This window comes from Scyliorhinus torazame, chromosome 4, assembly GCF_047496885.1.
Source record: "Scyliorhinus torazame isolate Kashiwa2021f chromosome 4, sScyTor2.1, whole genome shotgun sequence".
Classification (NCBI taxonomy): domain Eukaryota; kingdom Metazoa; phylum Chordata; class Chondrichthyes; order Carcharhiniformes; family Scyliorhinidae; genus Scyliorhinus; species Scyliorhinus torazame.
This window is the reverse complement of record NC_092710.1, coordinates 142,409-157,749: the sequence shown is the minus strand read 5'-3', so window position 1 is coordinate 157,749 and position 15,341 is coordinate 142,409.

Here is a 15,341-nt window from a genome sequence, read left to right as displayed (position 1 = left end):
CTGTGTGATTCCCGCCTTGGCCTATGAGCTGGGTCTGTGAGATTCCCCCCGTGGTCTATGAGCTGGGTCTGTGTGATTTCCGCCTTGGCCTATGAGCTGGGTCGGTGCGATTCCCCCCGTGACCTATGGGCTGGGTCTGTGTGATTCCCCCCTTGGCCTATGAGCTGGGTGTGTGCGATTCCCCCCTTTGCCTATGAGCTGGGTCTGTGTGATTCCCCCATTGGCCTATGAGCTGGGTCTGTGTGATTCCCCCATTGGCCTATGAGCTGGGTCTGTGCGATTCCCCCCGTGGCCTATGAGCTGGGTGTGTGCGATTCCCCCCTTGGCCTATGAGTTGGGTCGGTGAGATTCCCCCCGTGGCCTATGAGCTGGGTCGGTGCGATTCCCCCCAGTGGTCTATGAGCTGAGTCTGTACGATTCCCCCCCGTGGCCTATGAGCTGGGTCTGTGCGATTCCCCCCGTGGCCAATCAGCTGGGTCTGTGCGATTCCCCCCCTGGCCTGTGAGCTGGGTCTGTGCGATTCCCCCCTTGGCCTATGAGGTGGGTCTGTGCGATTCCCCCCCGTGGCCTATGAGCTGGGTCTGTGCGATTCCTGCCTTGGCCTATGAGCTGGGTCTGTGCGATTTTCCCCCTTGGCCTATGAGCTGTGTCTGTGCGATTCTCCCCCAGCCTATGAGCTGGGTCTGTGTGATTCCCCCCTTGGCCTATGAGCTGGGTCTGTGCGATTCCTGCCTTGGCCTATGAGCTGGGTCTGTGCGATTCCCCCCTTGGCCTATGAGCTGGGTCTGTGCGATTCACCCCCGGCCTATGAGCTGGGTCTGTGCGATTCCCGCCTTGGCCTATGAGCTGGGTCTGTGCGATTCCCCCCTTGACCTATAAGCTGGGTCTGTGTGATTCCTCCCGTGGCCCATGTGCTGGGTCTGTGCGATTCCCCCCTTGGCCTATGAGCTGGGTCTGTGCGATTCCCCCCCGGCCTATGAGCTGGGTCTGTGCGATTCCCGCCTTTGTCTATGAGCTGGGTCTGTGCGATTCCCCCCGTGGCCTATGAGCTGGGTCTGTGCGATGCTCCCCGTGGCCTATGAGCTGGGTCTGTGCCATTCCCCCCTCGGCCTATGAGCTGGGTCTGTGCGATTCCCCCCGTGGCCTATGAGCTGGGTCTGTGCGATTCCCCCCGTGGCCTATGAGCTGGGTCTGTGCGATTCCCCCCGTGGCCTATGAGCTGGGTCTGTGTGATTTCCGCCTTGGCCTATGAGCTGGGTCTGTGTGATTCCCCCCTTGGCCTATGAAATGGGTCTGTGCGATTCTCCCCCAGCCTATGAGCTGGGTCTGTGCGATTCCCGCCTTGGCCTATGAGCTGGGTCTGTGTGATTCCCCCCTTGGCGTATGAGCTGGGTCTGTGCGATTCCTGCCTTGGCCTATGAGGTGGGTCTGTGCGATTCCCTTGCCCTATGAGCTGGGTCTGTGCGATTCTCCCCCGGCCTATGAGCTGGGTCTGTGTGATTCCCGCCTTGGCCTATGAGCTGGGTCTGTGCGATTCCGCCTTGGCCTATGAGCTGGGAGGGTGCGATTCCCCCCATGGCCTATGAGCTGGGTCGGTGCGATTCCCCCCTTGGCCTATGAGCTGGGTCTGTGTGATTCCCCCCTTGGCCTATGAGCTGGGTCGGTGCGATTCCCCCCGTGACCTATGGGCTGGGTCTGTGTGATTCCCCCCTTGGCCTATGAGCTGGGTGTGTGCGATTCCCCCCTTTGCCTATGAGCTGGGTCTGTGTGATTCCCCCATTGGCCTATGAGCTGGGTCTGTGCGATTCCCCCCGTGGCCTATGAGCTGGGTGTGTGCGATTCCCCCCTTGGCCTATGAGCTGGGTCTGTGCGATTCCCCCCGTGGCCTATGAGCTGGGTCGGTGCGATTCCCCCCGTAGCCTATGAGCTGGGTCTGTGTGATTCCCGCCTTTGCCTATGAGCTGGGTTTGTATGATTCCCGCCTTGGCCTATGAGCTGGGTCTCTGCGATTCCCCCCTTGACCTATGAGCTGGGTCGGTGCGATTTCCTCCGTGGCCTATGAGCTGGGTCTGTGCGAATCCCCCCGTGACCTTTGAGCTGGCTCGGTGCGATTCCCCCCATGGCCTATGATCTGGGTCTGTGCGATTCACCCCGTGGCCAATGAGCTGGGTCTGTGTGATTCCCGCCTTGGCCTATGAGCTGGGTCTGTGTGATTCCCGCCTTGGCCTATGAGCTGGGTCTCTGCGATTCCCCCCGTGGCCTATGAGCTGGGTCTGTGCGATTCCCCCCTTGGCCTATGAGCTGGGTCTCTGCGATTCCACCCGTGGCCTATGAGCAGGGTTTGTGCGATTCCCCCCGTGGCCTATGAGCTGGGTCGGTGCGATTCCCCCCATGGCCTATGAGCTGGGTCTGTGCGATTCCCCCCCGTGGCCCATGAGCTGGGTCTGTGCGATTCCCCCCTTGGCCTGTGAGCTGGGTCGGTGCGATTCACCCCTTGGCCTGTGAGCTGGGTCTGTGCGATTCCCCCCGTGGCCTATGAGCTGGGTCTTTGCGAATCCCGCCTTGGCCTATGAGCTGGGTCTGTGCGATTCCCGCCTTGGTCGATGAGCTGGGTCTGTTAAATACCCACCGTGGCCTATGTGCTGGGTCTGTGCGATTTTCCCCCTTGGCCTATGAGCTGTGTCTGTGCGATTCTCCCCCAGCCTATGAGCTGGGTCTGTGTGATTCCCCCCTTGGCCTATGAGCTGGGTCTGTGCGATTCCTGCCTTGGCCTATGAGCTGGGTCTGTGCGATTCCCCCCTTGGCCTATGAGCTGGGTCTGTGCGATTCACCCCCGGCCTATGAGCTGGGTCTGTGCGATTCCCGCCTTGGCCTATGAGCTGGGTCTGTGCGATTCCCCCCTTGACCTATAAGCTGGGTCTGTGTGATTCCTCCCGTGGCCCATGTGCTGGGTCTGTGCGATTCCCCCCTTGGCCTATGAGCTGGGTCTGTGCGATTCCCCCCCGGCCTATGAGCTGGGTCTGTGCGATTCCCGCCTTTGTCTATGAGCTGGGTCTGTGCGATTCCCCCCGTGGCCTATGAGCTGGGTCTGTGCGATGCTCCCCGTGGCCTATGAGCTGGGTCTGTGCCATTCCCCCCTCGGCCTATGAGCTGGGTCTGTGCGATTCCCCCCGTGGCCTATGAGCTGGGTCTGTGCGATTCCCCCCGTGGCCTATGAGCTGGGTCTGTGCGATTCCCCCCGTGGCCTATGAGCTGGGTCTGTGTGATTTCCGCCTTGGCCTATGAGCTGGGTCTGTGTGATTCCCCCCTTGGCCTATGAGCTGGGTCTGTGCGATTCTCCCCCAGCCTATGAGCTGGGTCTGTGCGATTCCCGCCTTGGCCTATGAGCTGGGTCTGTGTGATTCCCCCCTTGGCGTATGAGCTGGGTCTGTGCGATTCCTGCCTTGGCCTATGAGGTGGGTCTGTGCGATTCCCTTGCCCTATGAGCTGGGTCTGTGCGATTCTCCCCCGGCCTATGAGCTGGGTCTGTGTGATTCCCGCCTTGGCCTATGAGCTGGGTCTGTGCGATTCCGCCTTGGCCTATGAGCTGGGAGGGTGCGATTCCCCCCATGGCCTATGAGCTGGGTCGGTGCGATTCCCCCCTTGGCCTATGAGCTGGGTCTGTGTGATTCCCCCCTTGGCCTATGAGCTGGGTCGGTGCGATTCCCCCCGTGACCTATGGGCTGGGTCTGTGTGATTCCCCCCTTGGCCTATGAGCTGGGTGTGTGCGATTCCCCCCTTTGCCTATGAGCTGGGTCTGTGTGATTCCCCCATTGGCCTATGAGCTGGGTCTGTGCGATTCCCCCCGTGGCCTATGAGCTGGGTGTGTGCGATTCCCCCCTTGGCCTATGAGCTGGGTCTGTGCGATTCCCCCCGTGGCCTATGAGCTGGGTCGGTGCGATTCCCCCCGTAGCCTATGAGCTGGGTCTGTGTGATTCCCGCCTTTGCCTATGAGCTGGGTTTGTATGATTCCCGCCTTGGCCTATGAGCTGGGTCTCTGCGATTCCCCCCTTGACCTATGAGCTGGGTCGGTGCGATTTCCTCCGTGGCCTATGAGCTGGGTCTGTGCGAATCCCCCCGTGACCTATGAGCTGGCTCGGTGCGATTCCCCCCATGGCCTATGATCTGGGTCTGTGCGATTCACCCCGTGGCCAATGAGCTGGGTCTGTGTGATTCCCGCCTTGGCCTATGAGCTGGGTCTGTGTGATTCCCGCCTTGGCCTATGAGCTGGGTCTCTGCGATTCCCCCCGTGGCCTATGAGCTGGGTCTGTGCGATTCCCCCCTTGGCCTATGAGCTGGGTCTCTGCGATTCCACCCGTGGCCTATGAGCAGGGTTTGTGCGATTCCCCCCGTGGCCTATGAGCTGGGTCGGTGCGATTCCCCCCATGGCCTATGAGCTGGGTCTGTGCGATTCCCCCCCGTGGCCCATGAGCTGGGTCTGTGCGATTCCCCCCTTGGCCTGTGAGCTGGGTCGGTGCGATTCACCCCTTGGCCTGTGAGCTGGGTCTGTGCGATTCCCCCCGTGGCCTATGAGCTGGGTCTTTGCGAATCCCGCCTTGGCCTATGAGCTGGGTCTGTGCGATTCCCGCCTTGGTCGATGAGCTGGGTCTGTTAAATACCCACCGTGGCCTATGTGCTGGGTCTGTGTGATTCCCCCCGTGGCCTATGAGCTGGGTCTGTGCGTTTCCCCCCGTGGCCTATGAGCTGGGTCTGTGCAATTCCCCCCGTGGCCTATGAGCTGAGATGTGCGATTCCCCCCGTGGCCTATGAGCTAGGTCTGTGCGATTCCCCCCCGTGGCCTATGAGCTGGGTGGGTGCGATTCCCCCTGTGGCCTATGAGCTGGGTCGGTGCGATTCCCCCCGTGGCCTATGAGCTGGGGCTGTGCGATTCCCCCCGTGGCCTATGTGCTGGGTCTGTGCGATTCCCCCCCTGGCCTATGAGCTGGGTCTGTGCGATTCCCCCCTTGGCCTATGGGCTGGGTCTGTGCGATTCCACCCCGTGGCCTATGAGCAGGGTCTGTGCGATTCATGCCTTGGCCTATGAGCTGGGTCTGTGCGATTCCCCCTTGGCCTATGAGCTGTGTCTGTGCGATTCTCCCCCGGCCTATGAGCTGGGTCTGTGTGATTCCCCCCTTGGCCTTTGAGCTGGGTCTGTGCGATTCCCCCTTGGCCTATGAGCTGTGTCTGTGCGATTTTCCCCCGGCCTATGAGGTGAGTCTGTATGATTCCCCCCGTGGCCTATGAGCTGGGTCTGTGCGATTCCTGCCTTGGCCTATGAGGTGGGTCTGTGCGATTCCCCCCTTGGCCTATGAGCTGGGTCTGTGCGATTCTCCCCCGGCCTATGAGCTGGGTCTGTGCGATTCCCCTCGTGACCTATGAGCTGGGTCTGTGCGATTCCCTCCGTGGCCGATGTGCTGGGTCGGTGCGATTCCCCCCTTGGCCTATGGGCTGGGTCTGTGCGATTCATGCCTTGGCCTATGAGCTGGGTCTGTGCGATTCCCCCTTGGCCTATGAACTGGGTCTGTGCGATTCCCCCTTGGCCTATGAGCTGGGTCTGTGCGATTCCCCCTTGGCCTATGAGCTGGGTCTGTGCGATTCCCCCCGTGACATATGAGCTGGCTCGGTGCGATTCCCCCCATGGCCTATGATCTGGGTCTGTGCGATTCCCCCCGTGGCCAATTAGCTGGGTCTGTGCGATTGCCCCCGTGGCCTATGAGCTGGGTCTGTGCGATTCCCCCCGTGGCCAATTTGCTGGGTCGGTGCGATTCCCTCCGTGGCCTATGAGCTGGGTCTGTGCGAATCCGCCCGTGACATATGATCTGGGTCTGTGCGATTCCCCCCGTGGCCAATTAGCTGGGTCTGTGCGATTCCCGCCTTGGCCGATGAGCTAGGTCTGTGCGATTCCCCCCTTGGCCGATGAGCTGGGTCGGTGCGATTCCCCCTGTGACCTATGACCTGGGTCTGGGCGATTCACCCGGTGGCCTATGAGCTGGGTCGGTGCGATTCCCCCCGTGTCCTATGAGCTGGGGCTGTGCGATTCCCCCCGTGGCCTATGAGCTGGGTCTGTGCGATTCCCCCCCTGGCCTATGAGCTGGGTCTGTGCGATTCCCCCCTTGGCCTATGGGCTGGGTCTGTGCGATTCATGCCTTGGCCTATGAGCTGGGTCTGTGCGATTCCCCCTTGGCCTATGAGCTGGGTCTGTGCGATTCCCCCTTGGCCTATGAGCTGGGTCTGTGCGATTCCCCCTTGGCCTATGAGCTGGGTCTGTGCGATTCCCCCCGTGACATATGAGCTGGCTCGGTGCGATTCCCCCCATGGCCTATGATCTGGGTCTGTGCGATTCCCCCCGTGGCCAATTAGCTGGGTCTGTGCGATTGCCCCCGTGGCCTATGAGCTGGGTCTGTGCGATTCCCCCCGTGGCCAATTAGCTGGGTCGGTGCGATTCCCTCCGTGGCCTATGAGCTGGGTCTGTGCGAATCCGCCCGTGACATATGATCTGGGTCTGTGCGATTCCCCCCGTGGCCAATTAGCTGGGTCTGTGCGATTCCCCCCGTGGCCTATGAGCTGGGTCGGTGCGATTCCCCCCTTGGCCGATGAGCTGGGTCGGTGCGATTCCCCCTGTGACCTATGAGCTGGGTCTGGGCGATTCACCCGGTGGCCTATGAGCTGGGTCGGTGCGATTGCCCCCCGTGGCCTATGAGCTCGGTCTGTGCGATTCCCCCCGTGGCCTATGAGCTGGGTCTGTGCGATTCCCCCCGTGGCCTATGAGCTGGGTCTGTGCGATTCCCCCCGTGGCCTATGAGCTGGGTCTGTGTGATTTCCGCCTTGGCCTATGAGCTGGGTCTGTGTGATTCCCCCCTTGGCCTATGAGCTGGGTCTGTGCGATTCTCCCCCAGCCTATGAGCTGGGTCTGTGCGATTCCCGCCTTGGCCTATGAGCTGGGTCTGTGTGATTCCCCCCTTGGCGTATGAGCTGGGTCTGTGCGATTCCTGCCTTGGCCTATGAGGTGGGTCTGTGCGATTCCCTTGCCCTATGAGCTGGGTCTGTGCGATTCTCCCCCGGCCTATGAGCTGGGTCTGTGTGATTCCCGCCTTGGCCTATGAGCTGGGTCTGTGCGATTCCGCCTTGGCCTATGAGCTGGGAGGGTGCGATTCCCCCCATGGCCTATGAGTTGGGTCGGTGCGATTCCCCCCTTGGCCTATGAGCTGGGTCTGTGTGATTCCCCCCTTGGCCTATGAGCTGGGTCGGTGCGATTCCCCCCGTGACCTATGGGCTGGGTCTGTGTGATTCCCCCCTTGGCCTATGAGCTGGGTGTGTGCGATTCCCCCCTTTGCCTATGAGCTGGGTCTGTGTGATTCCCCCATTGGCCTATGAGCTGGGTCTGTGCGATTCCCCCCGTGGCCTATGAGCTGGGAGTGTGCGATTCCCCCCTTGGCCTATGAGCTGGGTCTGTGCGATTCCCCCCCTGGCCTATGAGCTGGGTCTGTGCGATTCCCCCCTTGGCCTATGGGCTGGGTCTGTGCGATTCATGCCTTGGCCTATGAGCTGGGTCTGTGCGATTCCCCCTTGGCCTATGAGCTGGGTCTGTGCGATTCCCCCTTGGCCTATGAGCTGGGTCTGTGCGATTCCCCCTTGGCCTATGAGCTGGGTCTGTGCGATTCCCCCCGTGACATATGAGCTGGCTCGGTGCGATTCCCCCCATGGCCTATGATCTGGGTCTGTGCGATTCCCCCCGTGGCCAATTAGCTGGGTCTGTGCGATTGCCCCCGTGGCCTATGAGCTGGGTCTGTGCGATTCCCCCCGTGGCCAATTAGCTGGGTCGGTGCGATTCCCTCCGTGGCCTATGAGCTGGGTCTGTGCGAATCCGCCCGTGACATATGATCTGGGTCTGTGCGATTCCCCCCGTGGCCAATTAGCTGGGTCTGTGCGATTCCCCCCGTGGCCTATGAGCTGGGTCGGTGCGATTCCCCCCTTGGCCGATGAGCTGGGTCGGTGCGATTCCCCCTGTGACCTATGAGCTGGGTCTGGGCGATTCACCCGGTGGCCTATGAGCTGGGTCGGTGCGATTGCCCCCCGTGGCCTATGAGCTCGGTCTGTGCGATTCACCCCGTGGCCTATGAGCTGGGTCTGTGCGATTCCCCCCATGGCCTATGAGCTGGGTCTGTGCGATTCCCCCCATGGCCTATGAGCTGGGTCGGCGTGATTCCCCCCATGGCCTATGAGCTGGGTCTGTGCGATTCCCCCCGTGGCCTATGAGTTGGATCTGTGCGATTCCCTCCTTGGCCGATGTGCTGTGTCGGTGCGATTCCCCCCTTGGCATATGAGCTGGGTCGGTGCGATTCCCCCCGTGACCTATGGGCTGAGTCTGTGTCATTCCCCCCTTGGCCTATGAGCTGGGTCGGTGCGATTCCCCCCTTTGCCTATGAGCTGGGTCTGTGTGATTCCCCCCTTGGCCTATGAGCTGGGTCTGTGCGATTCCCCCCGTGGCCTATGAGCTGGGTGTGTGCGATTCCCCCCTTGGCCTATGAGCTGGGTCTGTGCGATTCCCCCCGTGGCCTATGAGCTGGGTCGGTGCGATTCCCCCCGTGGCCTATGAGCTGGGTCTGTATGATTCCCGCCTTGGCCTATGAGCTGGGTCTGTGTGATTCCCGCCTTGGCCTATGAGCTGGGTCTCTGCGATTCCCCCCTTGATCTATGAGCTGGGTCGGTGCGATTCCCTCCGTGGTCTATGAGCTGGGTCTGTGCGAATCCCCCCGTGACATATGAGCTGGCTCGGTGCGATTCCCCCCATGGCCTATGATCTGGGTCTGTGCGATTCCCCCCGTGGCCAATGAGCTGGGTCTGTGTGATTCCCGCCTTGGCCTATGAGCTGGGTCTGTGTGATTCCCGCCTTGGCCTATGAGCTGGGTCTCTGCGAATCCCCCCGTGACCTATGAGCTGGGTCGGTGCGATTCCCCCCGTGGCCTATGAGCTGGGTCTCTGCGATTCCCCCCGTGGCCTATGAGCTGGGTCTGTGCGATTCCCCCCGTGGCCTATGAGCTGGGTCTGTGCGATTCCCCCCTTGGCCTATGAGCTGGGTCTCTGCGATTCCCCCCGTGGCCTATGAGCTGGGTTTGTGCGATTCCCCCCGTGGCCTATGAGCTGGGTCGGTGCGATTCCCCCCATGGCCTATGAGCTGGGTCTGTGCGATTCCCCGCATGGCCTGTGAGCTGGGTCTGTGCGATTCCCCCCTTTGCCTGTGAGCTGGGTCGGTGCGATTCACCCCTTGGCCTGTGAGCTGGGTCTGTGCGATTCCCCCCGTGGCCTATGAGCTGGGTCTGTGCGAATCCCGCCTTGGCCTATGAGCTGGGTCTGTGCGAATCCCGCCTTGGTCTATGAGCTGGGTCTGTGCAATTCCCTCCGTGGCCTATGTGCTGGGTCTGTGTGATTACCCCCGTGGCCTATGAGCTGGGTCTGTGCGATTCCCCCCGTGGCCTATGAGCTGGGTCTGTGCGATTCCCCCCCTGGCCTATGAGCTGAGTCTGTGCGATTCCCCCCGTAGCCTATGAGCTAGGTCTGTGCGATTCCCCCCCCCGTGGCCTATGAGCTGGGTGGGTGCGATTCCCCCTGTGGCCTATGAGCTGGGTTGGTGCGATTCCCCCCGTGGCCTATGAGCTGGGTCTGTGCGATTCCCCCCTTGGCCTATGGGCTGGGTCTGTGCGATTCCCCCCCGTGGCCTATTAGCTGGGTCTGTGTGATTCATGCCTTGGCCTATGAGCTGGGTCTGTGCGATTCCCCCTTGGCCTATGAGCTGTGTCTGTGCGATTCTCCCCCGGCCTATGAGCTGGGTCTGTGCGATTCCCGCCTTGGCCCATGAGCTGGGTCTGTGCGATTCCCCCCTTGGCCTTTGAGCTGGGTCTGTGCGATTCCCCCCTTGGCCTATGAGCTGGGTCTGTGTGATTCCCCCCGTGGCCTATGAGCTGGGTCTGTGCGATTCCCCCCGGGCCTATGAGCTGGGTCTGTGCGATTCCCGCCTTGGCCTATGAGCTGCGTCTGTGCGATTCCCCCCGTGGCCTATGAGCTGGGTCTGTGCGATGCCCCCCGTGGCATATGAGCTGGGTTAGTGTGATTCCCCCCCGTGGCCTATGAGCTGGGTCTGTGCGATTCGCCCCCTGGCCTATGAGCTGGGTCTGTGCGATTCCCCCCGTGGCCTATGAGATGAGTCTGTGCGATTCCCCCCTTGGCCTATGAGCTGGGTCTGTGCGATTCCCGTCTTGGCCTATGAGCTGAGTCTGTGCGATTCCCCCCGTGGCCTATGAGCTGGGTCTGTGCGATGCCCCCCCTGGCCTATGAGCTAGGTCTGTGCGATTCGCCCCCTGGCCTATGAGCTGGGTCTGTGCGATTCCCCCAGTGGCCTATGAGCTGAGTCTGTGCGATTCCCCCCTTGGACTATGAGCTGGGTCTGTGGGATTCCCCCCGTGGCCTATGAGCTGGGTCTGTGCGATTCCCCCCGTGGCCTATGAGCTGGGTCTGTGCGATGCCCCCCCTGGCCTATGAGCTGGGTATGTGCGATTCGCCCCCTGGCCTATGAGCTGGGTCGGTGCGATTCCCCCCGTGGCCTATGAGCTGAGTCTGTGCGATTCCCCCCTTGGCCTATGAGCTGGGTCTGTGCGATTCCCCCCGTGGCCTATGAGCTGGGTCTGTGCGATTCCCCCCCTGGACTGTGAGCTGGGTGTGTGCGATTCCCCACTGTGGTCTATGAGCTGGGTCTGTGCGATTCCCCCCGTGGCCTATGAGCTGGGTCTGTGCGATTCCCCCCCGGCCTATGAGCCTGGTCTGTGCGATTCCCCCCGTGGTCTATGAGCTGAGTCTGTACGATTCCCCCCCGTGGCCTATGAGCTGGGTCTGTGCGATTCCCCCCGTGGCCAATCAGCTGGGTCTGTGCGATTCCCCCCCTGGCCTATGAGCTGGGTCTGTGCGATTCCCCCCTTGGCCTATGAGCTGGGTCTGTGCGATTCCCCCCCGTGGCCTATGAGCTGGGTCTGTGCGATTCCTGCCTTGGCCTATGAGCTGGGTCTGTACGATTTTCCCCCTCGGCCTATGAGCTGTGTCTGTGCGATTCTTCCCCAGCCTATGAGCTGGGTCTGTGCGTTTCCCGCCTTGGCCTATGAGCTGGATCTGTGTGATTCCCCCCTTGGCCTATGAGCTGGGTCTGTGCGATTCATGCCTTGGCCTATGAGCTGGGTCTGTGCGATTCCCCCCTTGGCCTATGAGCTGGGTCTGTGCGATTCTCCCCCGGCCTATGAGCTGGGTCTGTGCGATTCCCGCCTTGGCCTATGAGCTGGGTCTGTGCGATTCCCCCCTTGACCTATAAGCTGGGTCTGTGTGATTCCTCCCGTGGCGCATGTGCTGGGTCTGTGCGATTCCCCCCTTGGCCTATGAGCTGGGTCTGTGCGATTCCCCCCCGGCCTATGAGCTGGGTCTGTGCGATTACCGCCTTTGTCTATGAGCTGGGTCTGTGCGATTCCCCCCGTGGCCTATGAGCTGGGTCTGTGCGATGCTCCCCGTGGCCTATGAGCTGGGTCTGTGCCATTCCCCCCTCGGCCTATGAGCTGGGTCTGTGCGATTCCCCCCGTGGCCTATGAGCTGGGTCTGTGCGATTCCCCCCGTGGCCTATGAGCTGGGTCGGTGCGATTCCCCCCATGGCCTATGAGCTGGGTCTGTGCGATTCCCCCCGTGGCCTATGAGCTGGGTCTGTGTGATTCCCGCCTTGGCCTATGAGCTGGGTCTGTGAGATTCACCCCGTGGTCTATGAGCTGGGTCTGTGTGATTTCCGCCTTGGCCTATGAGCTGGGTCTGTGTGATTCCCCCCTTGGCCTATGAGCTGGATCTGTGCGATTCCTGCCTTGGCCTATGAGGTGGGTCTGTGCGATTCCTTTGGCCTATGAGCTGGGTCTGTGCGATTCTCCCCCGGCCTATGAGCTGGGTCTGTGCGATTCCCCCCGTGACCTATGAGCTGGGTCTGTGTGATTCCCGCCTTGGCCTATGAGCTGGGTCTGTGAGATTCCCCCCGTGGTCTATGAGCTGGGTCTGTGTGATTTCCGCCTTGGCCTATGAGTTGGGTCGGTGCGATTCCCCCCGTGACCTATGGGCTGGGTCTGTGTGATTCCCCCCTTGGCCTATGAGCTGGGTGTGTGCGATTCCCCCCTTTGCCTATGAGCTGGGTCTGTGTGATTCCCCCATTGGCCTATGAGCTGGGTCTGTGTGATTCCCCCATTGGCCTATGAGCTGGGTCTGTGCGATTCCCCCCGTGGCCTATGAGCTGGGTGTGTGCGATTCCCCCCTTGGCCTATGAGTTGGGTCGGTGAGATTCCCCCCGTGTCCTATGAGCTGGGTCGGTGCGATTCCCCCCAGTGGTCTATGAGCTGAGTCTGTACGATTCCCCCCCCGTGGCCTATGAGCTGGGTCTGTGCGATTCCCCCCGTGGCCAATCAGCTGGGTCTGTGCGATTCCCCCCCTGGCCTATGAGCTGGGTCTGTGCGATTCCCCCCTTGGCCTATGAGGTGGGTCTGTGCGATTCCCCCCCGTGGCCTATGAGCTGGGTCTGTGCGATTCCTGCCTTGGCCTATGAGCTGGGTCTGTGCGATTTTCCCCCTTGGCCTATGAGCTGTGTCTGTGCGATTCTCCCCCAGCCTATGAGCTGGGTCTGTGTGATTCCCCCCTTGGCCTATGAGCTGGGTCTGTGCGATTCCTGCCTTGGCCTATGAGCTGGGTCTGTGCGATTCCCCCCTTGGCCTATGAGCTGGGTCTGTGCGATTCACCCCCGGCCTATGAGCTGGGTCTGTGCGATTCCCGCCTTGGCCTATGAGCTGGGTCTGTGCGATTCCACCCTTGACCTATAAGCTGGGTCTGTGTGATTCCTCCCGTGGCCCATGTGCTGGGTCTGTGCGATTCCCCCCTTGGCCTATGAGCTGGGTCTGTGCGATTCCCCCCCGGCCTATGAGCTGGGTCTGTGCGATTCCCGCCTTTGTCTATGAGCTGGGTCTGTGCGATTCCCCCCGTGGCCTATGAGCTGGGTCTGTGCGATTCTCCCCCGGCCTATGAGCTGGGTCTGTGCGATTCCCGCCTTGGCCTATGAGCTGGGTCTGTGCGATTCCCCCCTTGACCTATAAGCTGGGTCTGTGTGATTCCTCCCGTGGCCCATGTGCTGGGTCTGTGCGATTCCCCCCTTGGCCTATGAGCTGGGTCTGTGCGATTCCCCCCCGGCCTATGAGCTGGGTCTGTGCGATTCCCGCCTTTGTCTATGAGCTGGGTCTGTGCGATTCCCCCCGTGGCCTATGAGCTGGGTCTGTGCGATGCTCCCCGTGGCCTATGAGCTGGGTCTGTGCCATTCCCCCCTCGGCCTATGAGCTGGGTCTGTGCGATTCCCCCCGTGGCCTATGAGCTGGGTCTGTGCGATTCCCCCCGTGGCCTATGAGCTGGGTCGGTGCGATTCCCCCCATGGCCTATGAGCTGGGTCTGTGCGATTCCCCCCGTGGCCTATGAGCTGGGTCTGTGTGATTCCCGCCTTGGCCTATGAGCTGGGCCTGTGAGATTCACCCCGTGGTCTGTGAGCTGGGTCTGTGTGATTTCCGCCTTGGCCTATGAGCTGGGTCTGTGCGATTCCCGCCTTGGCCTATGAGCTGGGTCGGTGTGATTCTCCCCTTGGCCTATGAGCTGGATCTGTGCGATTCCTGCCTTGGCCTATGAGGTGGGTCTGTGCGATTCCTTTGGCCTATGAGCTGGGTCTGTGCGATTCTCCCCCGGCCTATGAGCTGGGTCTGTGCGATTCCCCCCGTGACCTATGAGCTGGGTCTGTGTGATTCCCGCCTTGGCCTATGAGCTGGGTCTGTGAGATTCCCCCCGTGGTCTATGAGCTGGGTCTGTGTGATTTCCGCCTTGGCCTATGAGCTGGGTCGGTGCGATTCCCCCCTTGACCTATGGGCTGGGTCTGTGTGATTCCCCCCTTGGCCTATGAGCTGGGTGTGTGCGATTCCCCCCTTTGCCTATGAGCTGGGTCTGTGCGATTCCCCCAGTGGCCTATGAGCTGAGTCTGTGCGATTCCCCCCTTGGACTATGAGCTGGGTCTGTGGGATTCCCCCCGTGGCCTATGAGCTGGGTCTGTGCGATTCCCCCCGTGGCCTATGAGCTGGGTCTGTGCGATGCCCCCCCTGGCCTATGAGCTGGGTATGTGCGATTCGCCCCCTGGCCTATGAGCTGGGTCGGTGCGATTCCCCCCGTGGCCTATGAGCTGAGTCTGTGCGATTCCCCCCTTGGCCTATGAGCTGGGTCTGTGCGATTCCCCCCGTGGCCTATGAGCTGGGTCTGTGCGATTCCCCCCCTGGACTGTGAGCTGGGTGTGTGCGATTCCCCACTGTGGTCTATGAGCTGGGTCTGTGCGATTCCCCCCGTGGCCTATGAGCTGGGTCTGTGCGATTCCCCCCGGGCCTATGAGCCTGGTCTGTGCGATTCCCCCCGTGGTCTATGAGCTGAGTCTGTACGATTCCCCCCCGTGGCCTATGAGCTGGGTCTGTGCGATTCCCCCCGTGGCCAATCAGCTGGGTCTGTGCGATTCCCCCCCTGGCCTATGAGCTGGGTCTGTGCGATTCCCCCCTTGGCCTATGAGCTGGGTCTGTGCGATTCCCCCCCGTGGCCTATGAGCTGGGTCTGTGCGATTCCTGCCTTGGCCTATGAGCTGGGTCTGTACGATTTTCCCCCTCGGCCTATGAGCTGTGTCTGTGCGATTCTTCCCCAGCCTATGAGCTGGGTCTGTGCGTTTCCCGCCTTGGCCTATGAGCTGGATCTGTGTGATTCCCCCCTTGGCCTATGAGCTGGGTCTGTGCGATTCATGCCTTGGCCTATGAGCTGGGTCTGTGCGATTCCCCCCTTGGCCTATGAGCTGGGTCTGTGCGATTCTCCCCCGGCCTATGAGCTGGGTCTGTGCGATTCCCGCCTTGGCCTATGAGCTGGGTCTGTGCGATTCCCCCCTTGACCTATAAGCTGGGTCTGTGTGATTCCTCCCGTGGCGCATGTGCTGGGTCTGTGCGATTCCCCCCTTGGCCTATGAGCTGGGTCTGTGCGATTCCCCCCCGGCCTATGAGCTGGGTCTGTGCGATTACCGCCTTTGTCTATGAGCTGGGTCTGTGCGATTCCCCCCGTGGCCTATGAGCTGGGTCTGTGCGATGCTCCCCGTGGCCTATGAGCTGGGTCTGTGCCATTCCCCCCTCGGCCTATGAGCTGGGTCTGTGCGATTCCCCCCGTGGCCTATGAGCTGGGTCTGTGCG